The sequence below is a fragment of the Callorhinus ursinus genome, unplaced genomic scaffold (genome assembly GCF_003265705.2).
Source record: "Callorhinus ursinus isolate GAN/ISIS: 27379988/994484 unplaced genomic scaffold, GSC_fseal_2.0 scaffold25, whole genome shotgun sequence".
Taxonomy (NCBI): domain Eukaryota; kingdom Metazoa; phylum Chordata; class Mammalia; order Carnivora; family Otariidae; genus Callorhinus; species Callorhinus ursinus.
The window spans coordinates 30,284,234-30,301,763 of record NW_027397087.1 but is presented as its reverse complement, the minus strand read 5'-3'; the positions used below and the strand labels follow the sequence as shown (position 1 = coordinate 30,301,763).

Here is a 17,530-nt window from a genome sequence, read left to right as displayed (position 1 = left end):
GCTTGACTGTAGTACTGCATATTGTAATAGTCTCCCTATGTGCCATAGACCAGCGACCAAGCACCTCTGTCAACACACATTAACACTAAACCTATGAGGCAGATACTGTTATCATCATGCTTGCTTCACAGATGAAGTGACTGCAGCACAGAGAAGTTAAGGAAGTTGCTTGAGGTCCCACAGCTGGTAAGGGGAAAAGTTGGGATGGGAACTCAGGCAATCTGACTTGGGAGCCTGAGTCATAACTACTGTACCACACCGTCTCTCAGCTTTAGTGTGTGCATGTCATCCCTGCGATTAGGCACATATGTTTGTTTCCCAAAGCAGTATTCTCATTCCATTATTTCACTTGACTCTCTTGATGACACTGAGGGAAAGGAAGGCCCAGTTTAGTGATGGGAAAACTTAGGCTCAGAGAGAGATTGCCCAGGGTCACAGCATAACAGGGACAGAGTTCATCTCGAGAGGAAATAGGAAGGAAAAGAAATGCCATGTCTGCAATGTAGTGTTCTTACCAGGCCCCACAGTGTCAATCTTTTTAATTAGCATGTAAAAAGAAAAGCTCCCCCTAAGCCTGTCCCCACTAGTTTAGGTTTATTCATCTCCTCCCCTCCCCCACCTGCCTTCCTCCTTCCTTTGTCTCTTCAGGTCCTTATCTCCCTCATCTAGTTAGGCATCTATTCATCCTTTCCAGAAACCCTCTTGAGCCCAGGAGGTGCAGGGTAAATGAAGGGATACAGATGTGAATGTTCCAAGGTCTCCCCCTGGTGGGCCAATATGGAGTCAGCTCCTCTCCTCAGCTGGCTGTCTATCCACCGCCCCCCCACCCCGTCACTCCCCTTCTCCTACCCATCGGCAACGCGAGCCCCCTTTTTGCCCGCCTCTGTCATCCTGTGGCAGATACAGGAGAAGAACTAAGATTCATGAGCTATTACCAAATGGGAAGCAGCAGTGGAGACCCCAAGCAGCACAGTTACAGAGGAAAGCCTGCATCCCTCGCCTGATGTCTGCTCTTGAAAAGCAGGCTGCAGACCAGTGGACTCAGCCCACTCAGAGACGCTGAAATATCTGGGCCAGCAGGAAGCCCCATACTCAGCCTTCCAGACAGATGCCAAGAAACGGTAGCTGGTGATCCAGGGCAGAGAAGCAGGCAGGTCTGCAAACTTGGTGCTGCGTAGCATATAGCACTTGGGATGAGTGTGTTTGTGTGTGTGTGCATACACATGCACATGTAGATGAATGGGCACATGCACGTTTACGCGTGCATGTTGTTCACACGCGTGTGTATGAGTGCGCATGTGTATGGGGTGCTCCAGCATGTCCACCCTGGCCGTCTTGGTGTGACCAAACAGCCCTGCTCTGGCCTGGCGTTGTCTTTCATCCCCACAGGGAGCAGTGTCTCTCAGACAAGCCCAGCCGGACCAGTGGGAGCAGTTCTGATTACCAATTGTGCTCCTGGTTTCTGTCACACTCTCACCTCTACTCTCCTGAGTCCAGGGTTTAACATCTAAAAGGTCAGAGCCTGGAGGGAAATCTGGAGGTTATCTCACTAGGGCCCTCCCCTGACAGATGGGGAAATCAAGCCCTGGGGAGGGTACTCAGGACTAGGGAGGTCACAGGTCTGGGAAGAGAACACACATCTCCCCACCCAGTTTCACACTCTTGCTACAGCCCGATTGCCCAGACTTCTGTCCCATGGGGTGCAAATTAGAAGCCCGTGGTTCCCAGGCTGGGGCTGAGGACACAGCGAGGAGAAGGTAGTCTCAGAGGTGGGAGCTGCTTCAACACGTCTGACAGAGGATTTCAACTGCTCCATTCTGACCTCAGTGGGTCCTTTCTAACTGATGAAGTTCTTTGCAGCTAATCTCTCAATTCAGGCAAAAGACCCCGCGGGCAAAGCATCCCTGGATGGGAACTGAAACCACCCCCTCAAGCAATAGGGACTGCCCTGAGGCAGCAAGACCTTGCCCAAGATTGACCCCAAGACAATGATCCAGCTGACCTTTACTGCCCACCTGCACGTACTCACTGACCTTTGTCTCACCTTCTCCATATATACTTCTCCTTGTATGAACCTACAAGTATTTGCAGCGCTTTGGAGACAGCCTTTGAGATGCTAGTCCCAGTCTTCCTGGTGTTGCCTCATTGAAACAAATTACTTTCTTGTTTCACTGCCACCCACTCTCTGCCTTTGTATTTTGTCAGTGGTGAGTGGCCAAACCTGATCTGTTTGCGGCCCCCGGAACCAGGCACTCTCACACCCATGGGCCCCACCCAGTTACATGTCCATGACTGTACCCTTCCCCATCGCCCTCCCCAACGTGGGCCAGCGTTAGAGAGCACCCTAGTCTCCTCATGCTGATCAGAACTCTAGCTGGTGGTCAAATATGTTTTTGATTAATTACAAATAGGAAAAGAATAAATTCTTACTTGATAAGTGCAATGGGCAAAACTCTTTCAATATGTGGGGTTCATGAGAAAAAATATTAAATTGTGTTTTTGATGGAAGTCTTGAAAATGTTAGTGGAATGAATGAATAAAGGATGACAATATGACAGGAGCCCTGGGAGACTGAACATGAGTGCTTTTTGGTCCCTTCATCAAGAGAAAGGATCACATAAGGGGGATGATGGCAGCAGAGTAGGGGGACCCTAGGCTCACAGCATCCAATGAACACAACTAAGTAACTATCAAATCATCCTAAATACCCCAGAAATCAATCTGAAGACTGCCAGAACAAACCCCACAACTAAATGGAGAGAAGAGGCCACATTGAAGAAGGTAGGAAGTGCAGACACATGGTGCTGCAGGGGGGAGGGAGCCATGGTTGTAGAGAAGGGAGAGAGAGAGAAGAGCACACGGGAATACACAAGGAGAATGTTTTTCTATGGTCATTGGCTTGGACAACAAGAAGGGTTGAAATTTGTGACTTCTTGGGGTGCCTGGGTGGCTCAGTCGTTAAGCATCTGCCTTCGGCTCAGGTCATGATCTCAGGGTCCTGGGATCGAGCCCGGCATTGGGCTCCCTGCTCCGTGGGGAGCCTGCTTCTCCCTCTCGCACTCGCCCTGCTTGTGTTTCCTCTCTCGCTGTGTCTCTCTCTGTCAAATAAATAAATAAAATCTTAAAAAAAAAAAAAAAGAAATTTGTGACTTCTTGCCACAACAGGGCTCAAATTCTGAAGTTTTTTTGTTTTTTGTTTTGCTTTTGTTTTTAAAGATTTTATTTATTTATTTGACAGAGAAAGGGAGCAAGCAGAAGCAGGGGCGGTGGGAGGGAGGCGACAGGCAGAGAGGGAGAGAGAGGAGGAGAAGCAGACCCTCCACTGAGTAGGGAGCCTGATGTGGGGCCAGGACACTGGGATCATGACCTGAGCCAAAGGCAGATGCTTAAGCAACTGAGCCACACAGGTGCCCCAATCCTGAAGTTTTTTAAAGTATTGGCAGGCTGGACTGGGCTCCAGTGTGGAGGCATCCAGGCTGCTCCTGGAGAGAAGGCAGGTAAACAACCTAGGGGCATACAGTGTGGAAGCTCACTCAGACCCTCCCCTGACCAATGGGGAAATCAAGCCTAGGGACACACAGTGGGGAGATTACTTGCTCTTCTAGGAGCATGCCCCTAATAGGCAATGTTGAGAGAGAGAGACCGGGAACAAAGGACCTGGCTGGTGCCATTTCCCTCCCCTGGCCCTCAGCATGAACACAGAGCCACCTGAGGGAAGCTGCATAGACACTGGCTGCCTAACTTGCTTACACCAGGTCCCACCCCTCTTGTGCTCTGGCAGGACTGTCCTTTTCAGTCAGGCTTGCCTCAGTCGCAGCACATTGGGCCTCTTCCCCAGAAGACCTGCACAAACCCCTGCCCACACCACAACTCCCAACAAGAATTCTGCAGGGCCTAAGTTCTGGTGGACGTGGTGACAGGTCTCATTTCACAAGCAGGCCAGAGCACACCTAGTTAAAAGCCACCACATTCAGGCCAGGGACCAAACACTGCCCACTGCAGGCAAGTAGAGCTGGGCAGATGACTGGCCTGAAGGACAGAGCAGCCAAAACACAACAGCAGATCGCATGCAGCACACACCAGAGACACTCCCTGAAGTACTAGGCCCTGGACACTACATGACCTCTTCTTCATAAAGCCATTACTTTCAGGAGCAAGAGACATAACTGGCTTTTCTAACACAGAGAAGAAGGCAGAGACTTAGAACAAAACGCCAAGGTGGAGGAATTTATCCCAAGTGAAAGAACAAGATAAGGCCAAGACCAGAGATCTAAGCAAAACAGATATAAGTAACATGCCTGATGAAGAATTTAGAGCAAAATCATAAGGATACTCACTGGGCTTGAGAAAACAACAGAAGGCATCAATGAAATCCTTACTACAGAGATAAAAGAGGTAAAAAAGAATCAGTAAGAGATGAATAATGCAATAAATGAAGTTGGAAATAGGCTTGATGCAATGAAGAGCAGCAGGAAGAAGCAGAGGAATGAATTAGTGACAAAGAGAACAAAATAATGGAAAATAATGAAGCTGAACAAAAGAGAGAATTATGGGACATGAAGATTGACTCCATCAAATGTAGTAACATTCGTATTATAGGAGTTCCAGAAGAAGAAGACAGAGAAAAGGAGGCAGAAAATTTATTTGAAGAAACAGCTGAAAAATTCCCTGATCTGGGGAAGGAAACAGATACCCAGATCCAGGAGGCAAAGAACTCCCATCAAAATCAACAGAAGCAGTCTGCGGGGTCCCCATGTTCGGCGTCATGGCACGCCTGCTCCGTGTGCTCTGGAGTTTGCCCTTTCAAGGGGCGCCCCTGCGGGCAGTGGGGGGCCCAGCGGGCAGAGGCGGCGCTGGGGCCGGTCCCGAGGATGCAGGGTCTCTCCCAAAGCATGGGCCATCTCTCACCAAGAGTGAATGGCAAAAGAAGCTGACTCCAGAGCAGTTCTATGTTACGAGAGAAAAAGGAACCGAAGCGCCTTTCAGTGGGGTCTATCTGAATAACAAGGAATCAGGAATGTATCACTGTGTGTGCTGTGACAGCCCACTCTTCAGTTCCGAAAAAAAGTACTGCTCTGGCACCGGGTGGCCTGAGTTTTCGGAGGCACATGGGGCGTCTGGCTCTGATGAAAGGGACATGGGCATCCGGAGACATGTGGACATCTCATTAGGATTAACTAGCACCGAGGTTGTCTGCAAGCAGTGTGAAGCCCATCTTGGCTACGTGTTTCCTGATGGACTCGGGCCTAGTGGTCACAGGTTTTGCATCAACAGTGTGGCCCTGAAGTTCAAACCAAGGAAACACTGACTGTCTCTTAGAATCCCTTTCTATCACCACTGCTTCATTTACACCCTCAATTTTCAGTTTATGTGAATGACTTGTTTTATTTACTACCAAACTAAGCAAAGTTTGCTGCTGGCACCAAGCAAGTCCCAACTTCTGTAACTGACTTACCTGGAATCAACCCAACCCCAACTCCAGCTTGGATGGTGGAATTTCACAGAATGACAGAGGGGCAGCCATTTCCATCCAATTGACTTCTGTAGGCTTTGCCTGGGACCAGAGGGCATGGCTCTTTGGGGACATTAAGAAACGAATGGACTACAAACCAAAAATTCCTACAAAACTACCCTGAACTTTCCATGGTGTTAAGTCCTTTGTGGACATACATAGGTGAGGGATCAAGAGAAAAGAGGAAGGAAATATGGGATCAGAGTAATCAACAATCCCAGCATTGAAAGAAGTACCAAGGACTGGGATTATGGAAGATCAGCATTTGGGAGGCACACATGGTGATCAATGGGATGCATGATTCTTTTTCAAAATTTTAGAATGTCTTGAACATTCTGGTTTCGTCCCTTCTACCGGCAAATAAGTTCCAATGGGAGTTAGCTTTCAGTAATAATGAGTAAAAGTGGCTACAAAGTTAAGTTTTAACATGTTCATATAAAATATTGAGTAAAAAAAAAATCAACAAAAGCAGACCCACACCAAGACATATTATCATTAAACTGGCAAAATATAGTGATAAGGAAAAAAATCTTAAAAGCAGCAAGACAAAAGAAGACAGTTACTTAAAAGGGAAAACCCATAAGGTAGATTTTTCAGCAGAAACTCTTCAAGCCAGAAGAGAATGGCATAAGTGGGAAAAATCCACAGCCAAGAATACTCTATCCCGCAAGGTTAACAATCAAAATAGGAGAAATAAAGAGTTTCACAGATAAAAAATTAAAGGAGTTCATGACCATGAAAACAGCCCCGCAAGAAATACTAAACGGGACTCTGTGAGTGGAAAAGAAAGAGCAAAAGTGAAAGTAGGAAGGTAGGAAACACAAAAGCAGTAAAAATGAGTATTTCTATAAAAAAAATCAGTCAAGGAACTCACTTTAAAAAGGAGGTAAAATACGACAACGTATACCTAAAACGTGGGGAGGACAGGAGTAAAGAATGGGTTCAAGCTTAAACGACCATCAACTTCATACAGACTGCTATACACATTAGCTGTTGTATACAAACCTAATGGTAACCACAAATCAAAAACTACAAATAAATATGCAAAGAATAAAGAGAAAGAAATCCAAATGTATCACTAAAGAAAACCAGCAAACCATGAAAGAAAGATATAAAAGGATCAGAGAAAATCTCCAGAAACAATCACAAAACAAGTAATAAAATGGCAATAAATACATATCTATCAATAATTACCTTTTTAAAATCAGTAGTTACTTGAATGTAAATGGACTAAATGCTTTAATCAAAAGAAACAGAGTGTCAGAATGGATAAAAAAAAAAAAAAGCAAGACCCATCTATATGCAGCCTACAAGAGACTCATTTTAGACCTAAAGACACCTGCAAGTTCAAAGTGAAGGGATGGAGAAACATCTACCATGCAAATAGATGTTCAAAGAAAGCTGGAGTAGCAATACTTGTATTGGACAAAATAGACTTTCAAACAAAGACTGTAAAAAGAGACAAAGAAGGACACTACATAATAATAAAGGGGATGGGGCGCCTGGGTGGCTCAGTCAGTTAAGCGTCTGCATTCAGCTCAGGTCATGATCTCAGGGTCCTGGGATCGAGTCCCACATCTGGCTCCCTGCTCAGTGGAGGGCCTGTTTCTCCCTCTCCCTCTGCTGCTCCCCCTGCTTGTGTGTTCACTCACACTCTCTCTCTGACAAATAAATAAATAAAATCTTTTAAAAAAATAATAAAGGGGACAATCCAACAAGAAGATCTAACAATTATAAATATTTATGTACCCAACATGGGAGCACCCAAATACATAAAACAATAGCAAACATAAAGGAACTAATCAATAATAATACAATAATAGTAGGGAACTTAAACACCCCACTTAATGGGCAGATCATCTAAATAGAAAATCAACAAGGAAACAATGGCTTTGAATGACACACTAGACCAGATGGATTTAACAGATATATTCAGAACATTCCATCCTAAAAGAGCAGAATACACATTCTTTTCAATGCACATAGAACAGTCTCCAGAATAGATCATATATTAGGCCACAAAACAGGCCTCAATAAATTCAAGAAAACCGAAGTCAAACCATGCACCTTTTCTGACCACAATGCTGTGACAGAAGTCACCCACAAGAAAAAATCTGGAAAGACCACAAATACATAGAGGTTAAGTAACATGCTACTAAACAATGAATGGGTCAATCAGGAAATAAAAGAAGAAATTTAAAAAAATACATGGAAACAAATGAAAATGAAAACACAAAACCTTGGGATGCAGCAAAAGTGATTTTTTTTTTTTTTTGAGAGAGAGAGAGAGAGAGAGAGAGAGAGAGCACGTGAGCAAGTGGAGGAGGGTTGGGGAGGCGGAGGAAGATGGAGAGAATCCCTGCAGGCTCTGCATTCAGTGCAGAGCCCAACGTGGGGCTTGATCTCACAAGCTTGAGATCATGGCCTGAGCCAAAATCAAGAGTCAGATTCTTAACTGACTGAGCCACCCAGCCACCCCACAAAAGTGGTTCTAAGAAGGAAGTATATAGTAACACAGGCCTACCTCAAGAAGCAAGAGAAATCTCACATAAACAACCCAACCTTACACCTTAAAAGAGCTAGGAAAAGAACAATAAACAAAGCCTAAAGCCAGAAGGAAGGAAGGAAATAATAAGATTAGAGCAGAAATAAATGAGTTAGAAACTAAAAAAGCACTAGAACAGGGGAGCCTGGTTGGCTCAGTTGGTAGAGCAGGCAACTCTTGATCTTGAGGTCATGAGCTTGAGACCCATATTGGGCACAGAGATTATATACATACATAAAAAGAAAAAACAATAGAAAAGATCAATTAAACAAGGAGCTTGTTCTTTGAAAAAATTAATAATTGATAAACATTAAGCCAGACCTATCAAAAAGAAAAAGGACCCAAATAAGTAAAATCACAAATGGGAGAGGAGAAATAACAACCAATACCACAGAGATACAATTATAAGAGATTATTATGAAAAATTATATGCCAACAAATTGGACAACACAGAAGAAATGGATAAATTCCTAAAAACATATAAATTACCAAAACTGAAATAGAAAATTTGAACAGACCGATAACCAGCAAAGAAAGTGAATCAAAAAACTTCCAACAAACAAAAGTCCAGGACCATGGGACACCTGGCTGGCTCAGTCCGCAGAGCATGTAGGTTTTTTTTTTTTTTTTAAGGTTTTATTTATTTGAGAGAGAGAGAGGGAGAGAGGGAGAAATCATGAGCAGGGGGAGGGGTGGGTGGGGAGGAGCAGATTCCCTGCTCAGCAGGGAGCTTAATGTGGGACCTGATCCCAGAACCCTGGGATCATGCTCTGAGCCAAAGGCAGACACTTAACCGACCCAGGCACCCAGGCACCCCAGCAGGCAGCTCTTGATCTTGGGGTTGTAAGTTTGAACCCTACATTGGGTGTAGAGATTACTTAAAAATAAAAATCTTTAATAAATAAATAATAAAATAAAATTAGGAAGAACAAATTTGGGGCATCTGACTGGCTCAGTTGGAAGAGTGTGCCTCTTGATCTTGGGGTCAAGAGATTACATTAAAAAAAAAAAAAAAGTCCAGGACTAGATGGCTTCACAGGCAAATTCTACCAAACATTTAAAGAAGAATCAGGGACACCTGAGTGGCTCAGTTATTAAGCATCTGCCTTCGGCTCAGGTCACGATCCCAGGGTTGGGGGATCGAGTCCTTCATCAGACTCCCTGCTCAGCGGGGACCCTGCTTCTCCCTCTGCCTGCAGCTCCCCCTACTTGTGTTCTCCCTCTCTCTCTGGCAAATAAATAAAATATTTTTAAAAAATAAAGAATACCTATTCTCAAACTACTCCAAATATAGAAAAGGAAGGAAAACTTCCAAATTCATTCTATGAGGCCAGCATGACCCTGATACCAAAATCAGATAAAGGTATCTCTGATGAACATAGATGCGAAAATTCTCAACAAAATACGAGCAAACTGAATCCAACAATACATTAAAAAAATCATTCACCATGATCAAGTGCAATTTATTCTTGGATTGCAAGGGTGGTTCAATATTCGCAAATCAATCAACATAATACATCACATCAATAAGAGGAAGGATAAAACTGATGATCATTTCATGGCACATGGGTGGCTCAGCTGGTTAAGTGTCCGACTCTTGATTTTAGCTTAGGTCATGATCTCGGGGTTGTGAGATTGAGTCCTGTATTGGACTCTGCACTCAGGGAGGCATCTGCTTCTCTCCCTCTGCCCCTTCCCCTACTCATGCACACACGCTCTCTTTCTCTAAAATAAATAAATATATCTTTAAAAAAAAAGAACTATATGATCATTTCAATAGACGCAGAAAAATGTCTGAAAAGTACAACATCCATTCATGGTAAAAACCCTCAACAAAGTAGGTTTAGAGTGAACATGCGTCAACATAATAAAGGCTATATATGAAAAACCCACAGTTAACATCATTCTAAATGGGGAAAAACAGAGCTTTTCCTCTATGGAACGAGACAGGAATGTCCACTCTCACCACTTTTAGTCAACATAGTACTGGAAGTCCTAGCCACCGCAATCAGGCAACAAAAAGGAATAATAGGTATCTAAATCAGCAGGAAGAAGTAAAATTTTCACTATTTGCAGATGACATGATACTCTATATAGAAAACCCAAAGGAGTCCACAAAAAACCTGCTAGAACTGATAAACAAATTCAGTAAAGTCGCAGAATACAAAATCAATGTACAGAAATCAGCTGCACTTCTCTCTTTTTAAGATTTACTTATTTATTTCAGAGAGAGACAGAGTACACAGTGGGGAGGGGAAAGGAAGAGTGAGAGAGAAACTTGAGCAGACTCCACGCTGAATGCAGAACCCAACGTTGGGCTTGATCTCATGACCCTGAGATCAGACCTGAGCTGAAACCAAGAGTCAGATGCCCAACCGACTGCAGCACCCAGGAACCCTTCTCTTGCATTTCTATACACTAATAACAAAGCAGCAGAAAGAGAAATTAAGGAATCAATCCCATTTACAATTGCACCAAAAACAGTAAGTTAGTCCTCCTTCCCCCCAACATGGAGCAGTCAGTTAACATCACTGACTGAACTTACCACAGCTTAGAGATGCTCAAGAACGAGCTGAACCAGGAAGTGGAGTTCTTGTTTGTGTCCATTGCCCAGGTCAAGGGGTACAGACCAAGTATGTGGAAGCCAGAGACCATCTGAATGTGCTGAAGAACAAGGGGAAAGAATTACTCATCCTACTGCCAAGGCCTGAGAGCTTGTTCTCTCTCTCTCTCTAATAAATAAATAAATCTTTAAAAAAATTAAAAAACCCTAGGAATAAACCTAACCAAAGAGGTGAAAAACCTGTACTCTGAAAACTGTAAAACACCGAAGAAAGAAATTGAAGACGAGCCAAAGAAATGGAAAGACATTCCATGCTCATGGATTGGAAGAAGAAATATTAAAATGTCTACACTACCCAAAGCAATCTGTACATTTAATGCAATCCCTTTCAAAATACCAACAGCATTTTTCACAAAACTAGAACAAACAAACTAAATTTGTTTGGAACCACAAAAAACCCTCAATAGCCAAAGCAAACTTGAAAAGAAAAAAAAAAAAGCAAAGCTGGAGGCATCACAATTCCAGACTTCAAGTTATATTACAAAGCTGTAGTGATCAAAACAGTATGGTACTGGCACAAAAATAGAAAGATCTATAGAACAGAATAGAACCCAGAAATGAACCCACAGTTATATGGTCAATTAAGCTGAGACAAAGTACGAAAGAATATCCAAAGGGAAAAAGTCTCTTCAACAAATGGTGCTGGGAAAACTGGACAGCCACATGCAGAAGAATGAAACTGGACTACTCTCTTTCACCATACACAAAATAGACTCAACATGGATTAAAGACCTAAATGTGAGACTTGAAACCATAAAAGTTCTTGAAGAAAGCACATGCAGTAATTTCTCTGACATCAGCTGCAGCAACTTTTTTCTAGCTATGTCTCCTGAGGCAAGGGAAACAAAAGCAAAAATAATCTATCAGGACTACATCAAAATAAAAAGCTTCTGCACAGCAAAGGAAACACTCAACAAAACTGAAAGGCAACCTACTGAATGGGAGACGATATTTGCAAATGACATATCTGATAAAGGGTTAGTATCCAAAATATATAAAGGACCTATAAAACTCAACACCCAGGGCGCCTGGATGGCTCAGTCAGTTAAGCGTCTGCCTTCGGCTCAGGTCATGATCCCAGGGTCTTGGGATCGAGCCCTGCGTGGGGCTTCCTGCTCAGCAGTTGAGTCTGCTTCTCCCTCTGCCCCTACCCCTGCTAATGTGCTCTCACTCTCTCTCTCAAATAAACAAAATCTTAAAAAAAAAAAAAACCTCAACACCCAAAAAACAAATAATCCAATTTAAAAATGGGCAGAAGAAATGAACATACATTTCTCCAAAGAAGATATCCAGATGGCCAACAGACACATGAAAAAATGCTCAACATCAGTCGTCATCAGGGAAATGCAAATCAAAACTACAATGAGAGATCACCTCACACCTGTCAGAATGGCTAAAATCAACAACACAAAAAACAACAGGTGCTGGAGAGGATGTGGAGAAAGGGGAACCCTCTTACACTGTTGGTGGGAATGCAAACTGGTGCAGCCACTGTGGAAAACAGTATGGAGGTTACTCAAAAAGTTAAAAAAAGAACTACCCTATGATCCAGAAATCGCAATACTAGGTATTTACCCAAAGAACACAAAAATACTAATTCAAAGGGATACATACACCCCCATGTTTATGGCAGCATTATTTACAAAAGCCAAATTACGGAAATAGCCCAAGTGTCCGTGGACTGATGAATGGATAAAGATGTGGTGTGTAGACACACACACACACACACACACACGAATATTACTCAGCCATAAAAAAGAATGAAATCTTGCCATTTGCAATGACATGGAAGGAGCTAGAAAGTATTATGTAAGTGAAATAAGTCAGAAAAAGACAAATACCATATGATTTCACTCATATGTGGAATTTAAGAAACAAATGAGCAAAGAAAAATGAAAAGAGAGTGAGAGAAAGGCAAGCCAAGAAACAAACTCTTAACTATACACAATTGATGGTTCCCAGGGGAGGTGAGGGAGGGTGGGGGACTGGGTTAAGTAGGTGATGGAGACTAAGGAGTACAGTTGTGATGAGCACGGGGGATATATGGAAGTGTTGAATCACTATTTGTACAGCTGAAACTAATATTACACTGTATGTTAACTGGACTTTTTTTTTTAAATATTATTTTAGAGTGAGAGGGAGTAAACGAGCAGGGGGAGGGGCAGAGAGAGAGGGACAGAATCTCAGGCAGACTCCTCCACTGAGCATGGAGCCTGACGACGTGGCGCTCGATCCCAGGACCCTGAGAGCATGACCTGAGCCAAAACCAAGAGTCAGATGTTCAACCAACTGAGCCAACCAGGTGCCCCAACTAAATGGAATTTAAATGCCCCGAATCAATATTTCCTAATACATGGCTGAATATATCTATTAAAAGAGAGAGAGAAAGGGGGGCGCCTGGGTGGCTCAGTTGGTTAAACCGCTGCCTTCGGCTCAGGCCATGGTCCCAGGGTCCTGGGATCGAGCCCCACATCGGGCTCCCTGCTCCGCGGGAAGCCTGCTTCTCCCTCTCCCACTCCCCCTGCTCGTGCTCTCTCCCTCTCTCTCTCTCTCTCTCGCTCTCTCTGTGTGTCAAATAAATAAATAAAATCTTTAAAAAAAAAAAAAAAAGAGAGAGAGAAAGGATCAGAGAAAGTCCCCTGCGTCCCTGCAGCAGGTAAAATACCCTTGAGAAAATGAAGAGGCTACTCTATTGACAGGGAAGGGGCTCCCCTAGACAATAATCCCAATGTCCTGGAAAGGGGAGTGTCATTTGAATTCCTTTGTGTTCTGGAGACCCTCCTGGGCTGCCCTTAGAAAGGCTGGATGGGAAAGGGATCCTGTAGGGGGCCTCAAAAAGAAGAGGCAGCCAGTGATCCCTGGGCTAGGATCCCAGGGAGGGCTGGGGGCAACGGTCCTGGGCTGTGAGGGGACTTGCCCCCCAACAGCGCCGATTTAGACACTGAGGAAACAGAAGTGAGTGCCTGGGCTGGCTTTCTCAGCTCTGTGTTAGACTGAGCACAAGGGAGGGATCCCTGCACCCTCTGAAGACCCAAAATGAGGCATCATCACTAACCGGAGGGCCCCGTCCTTGGCATCCTTGAGGTGCTGTTTGCACAGTAACATGGTGTGCCAGAGCAGCATCCACAGTCCTGGCTGACGATGGGACTTCTTCCATGTGGAGCAGATGCTGGGGGCGGCGGCGGCATGTGTGTGTGTGTGTGTGTGTGTGTGTGTGTGTGTGTGTGTGTGTGTGTGTGTGTGTGTGTTTTCTTGTCTTATCTGCCTCTGCCTTTCTGGAGAAGGTCCTATCTGTCCTGAAGACACAGGGAGGAGCTCTGCAGGGAGCCTCTGTGTTACTGTCCAGTTTTGGAAGATTAGAGCAACGCTTTATTTTGCATATCACTTTTATTATTATTTTTTAAAGATTTTATTTATTTATTTGAGAGAGAGAGAATGAGATAGAGAGAGCACGAGAGGGAAGAGGGTCAGAGGGAGAAGCAGACTCCCCGCAGAGCAGGGAGCCCGATGCAGGACTCGATCCAGGGACTCCAGGATCATGACCTGAGCCGAAGGCAGTCGCTCAACCAACTGAGCCACCCAGGCGCCCCCTTATTATTTTTTTAAAGATTTTATTTATTTGACAGAGAGAGAGAGAGCACGCACAAGTAGGCAGAGCGGCAGACAGAGGGAGAGGGAGAAGCAGACTCCCCGCTGAGCAGGGAGCCAGACGTGGGGCTCAATCCCAGGACTCTGGGATTATGACCTGAGCCGAAGGCAGATGCTTAACTGACTGAGCCACTCAGGCGCCCCTGCATATCACTTTTAAACACTTTCCTTTTGTATCCATCCTCTCATCTGCTTCTCACCACACCCTGTGAGACAGGCAGGGAGAAAGGTCTGTTTTCTCACAGAGAGGACTGGCTCCTCTTGAGACCACCTAATGGGAGATTGTCTTCCTCCTGCTGCTTCCTTCCACATTTCCTGGAAGTACTATTCCATGGTCCAGGCCAGGGCATACAAGAAAAGAGGAGACTGAGGCTATCAGAAGTTTCTAGTCCGGCAGGAAAGGCAAAATAAGAATAACATCCAGTGGAACATGAGAAACTAGGTGTAGTAAAGTATCACTGTGACAGACCATTTTCTTTTCCAAATGAATTTTTATTTTTTTATTATTTTAATATTTTACTTGAGATAGGGAGAGAGAGAGAAGGGGAAAGGGCAGAGGGAGAAGGAGAGAGAATCTCAAGCAGACTCCACGCTGAGCACAGAGCCCAACACAGGGCTCGATCTCATGACTCCGAGATCATGGCCTGAGCCAAAATCAAGAGTCAGATGCTTGGGGTGCCTGGGTGACTCAGTCGTTAAGCGTCTGCCTTCGGCTCAGGTCATGATCTCAGGGTCCTAGGATGGAGCCCCGCATCGGGCTCCCTGCTCCGCGGGAAGCCTGCTTCTCCCTCTCCCACTACCCCTGCTTGTGCTCCTGCTCTCGCTGTCTGTCAAATAAATAAATAAAATCTTAAAAAAAAACTTAGATATATAACTTAGATATAGGTATATAACTTGTATGTGTGTATATGTATACACATATATAATATATATACACATACACATAACTTAAAATTGACTCGTGAAGAAATAGAAAACCTGAATGTCACATAACAAAAGAATCACTAGCAAAACATCAGAACTTGATGGCTTTGCTAGCAAACATTCAAGTAACATCTAGATCATTCCAGCCTGATACAAAATCTCTTAGAGGTTTAAAAAAAAAAAAAAGAGGGCGGGGGGAGAAAATACTTTCCAGCTCATGTGAGGAGTTTCTATATCCTAGATAATAAAACAAGACAAGGAGAGAATAATAAAGTAATATTTTTACTGGCCAATCCCACTAGAGAAATTAAATATAAAAGTCTAATAACAACGTCAACAAACCGAGTCCAAGAATGTTTAAAAATACAATGTGATCAAGTTAGGTTTTTCAGTGGCTTGAGTGTGTGTGTGTGCCCCCCTAAAACTCCTTTGTTGAAACCCTAATCCCAGTGTGATGATATGAGGAGGTGGGGCTTCTGGGAGGTAATTTGGTCATGGGGGTGGGGCACTCATAAATGGGATTAACGCCCCTATAAGAGGCCAGGGAACTAGCTCTTTCTCTAACCATGTGAAGAAGATACAAAAAGCCAGCTGTCTGCAACCTGGGGGAGGGGCAGGGAGAGCAGCAGTCATTTGGCACCCTCATCTCAGACTTTCAGCCTCTAGAACTCTGAGAAAGAAATTTCTGTTGGTTGAGCCACCCAGTTTATGGTATTTTGTCTAAAACAAATTTATTCTAGAAATGTGAGACTCGCTCAACATTTGGAAATCTCTCAATGCCATCCACCACATTAACAATTTAAAAGAAAAATCAATAAATTAAAAAAAAATGGTGGGACCTGGGTGGCTCAGTGGGTTAAGCAGTTAAGCATCTGCCTTGGGCTCTGGTCAGATCCCAGGGTCCCAGATCAAGCCCTGAGTCCGGCTCCCGGCTCAGCGGGGAGTCTGCTTCTCCTACTGCTCCTCCCCCTGCTCGTGCTCACTTGCTCTCAAATAAATAAATAAAAAAGAAAAATCATATGATCATATCTTAATAGATTGAGTAAAAGTTCTTAGTCAACTGAAAATATAAATAAACATCCTTTACCCCATAAAAGGTATATAATACCTACAAGACACATCAAACTCAGTGGAGAATCATTTGAAAGCATTCTTTTAAAATCAGGCATCAGAAAAAATGGTCCACTTAACTCGTTTCTACTTATTATATAATAAACATTGTATATGCTGACTGCTCAGTAAGAAAAAAAAAATAAATCTAAATAGTAAAAAGATCCCAGATAATGATTTTGTAAATAGAAAATTCAAAATAATCTACACAAAACTTATTCGAGTTAATGAGTCAAGTAAGACTGCCAGATATAAGATCCTATACAAGAGTCAACTACATTTTTTTTTAAGTAGTCTCTACCCCCAATGTGGGGCTTTAATTCAGGACCCTGAGATCACATGCTCTACCGACTGTGCCAGCCAGGCACCCCAAGAGTCAACTACATTTATCTACAAGAGCAATCAATGTACAGTTAGGAAATGTAACTTTAAAAATTAACAAAGGGGGTGCCTGGGTGGCTCAGTCGTTAAGCGTCTGCCTTCAGCTCAGGTCATGATCCTAGGGTCCTGAGATCGCGCCCCGCATCGGGCTCCCTGCTCTGAGGGAAGCCTGCTTCTCCCTCTCCCACTCCCCTTGCTTGTGTTCCCTCACTGTCTCTGTCAAATAAATAAATATTAAAAAATTAAAAAATAGAATAAATAAAAATTAACAAAGGGTGTAAGATCTTTAGTAGACATCCTTTTTTTAAAAGATTTTATTTATTTATTTGACAAAGAGCGAGCACAAGCAGGGAGAGAGGCAGGCAGAGGGAGAGGAAGCAGCAGACGCCCCACTGAGCAGGGAGCCCAACGTGGGGCTCCATCACCGGACCCTGAGATCATGACCTGAGCCAAAGGCAGATGCTCAACCGACTGAGGCACCCAGGCGCCCCTCTTTAGTAGACATTTTCAGCATTTTACTGAAATAATAAAGAAGACTTAAAACATGTGGAGAGACAAATTCTGTCCATTAACAAGTTGAAGATTCAATTCTCCCTAATTAATTTACAGGTTTAATACAGATCCAACAGGGATTTTCAAGGAAATTGACAAGGCAATTTTAAGCATTTTTAAAGACCAAAGGATAGCCAAATTACCCCTGAATAGAAAACCAACTAGAAGAACTAAGCCTATATGATTTCGAGTTTTATCGTATTATAAACCCACAGCAATTAGGATGTATTAGGTA

At 43.7% G+C, this 17,530-nt stretch overlaps 1 long non-coding RNA gene and 1 pseudogene across 1 annotated transcript in view; one reads left to right on the top strand and one right to left on the bottom strand.

The window, feature by feature from the left end:
- Positions 1–17,530, bottom strand: part of LOC141370014 (uncharacterized) — a 29,217-nt gene that overhangs the window by 8,163 nt on the left and 3,524 nt on the right. Inside the window, exon 2 of the long non-coding RNA XR_012373672.1 lies at positions 10,603–10,721. This is a non-coding gene — a long non-coding RNA (uncharacterized lncRNA). The remainder of the gene's footprint in view (positions 1–10,602; positions 10,722–17,530) is intronic.
- LOC112833441 (methionine-R-sulfoxide reductase B2, mitochondrial pseudogene) lies at positions 4,762–5,308 on the top strand (annotated as a pseudogene).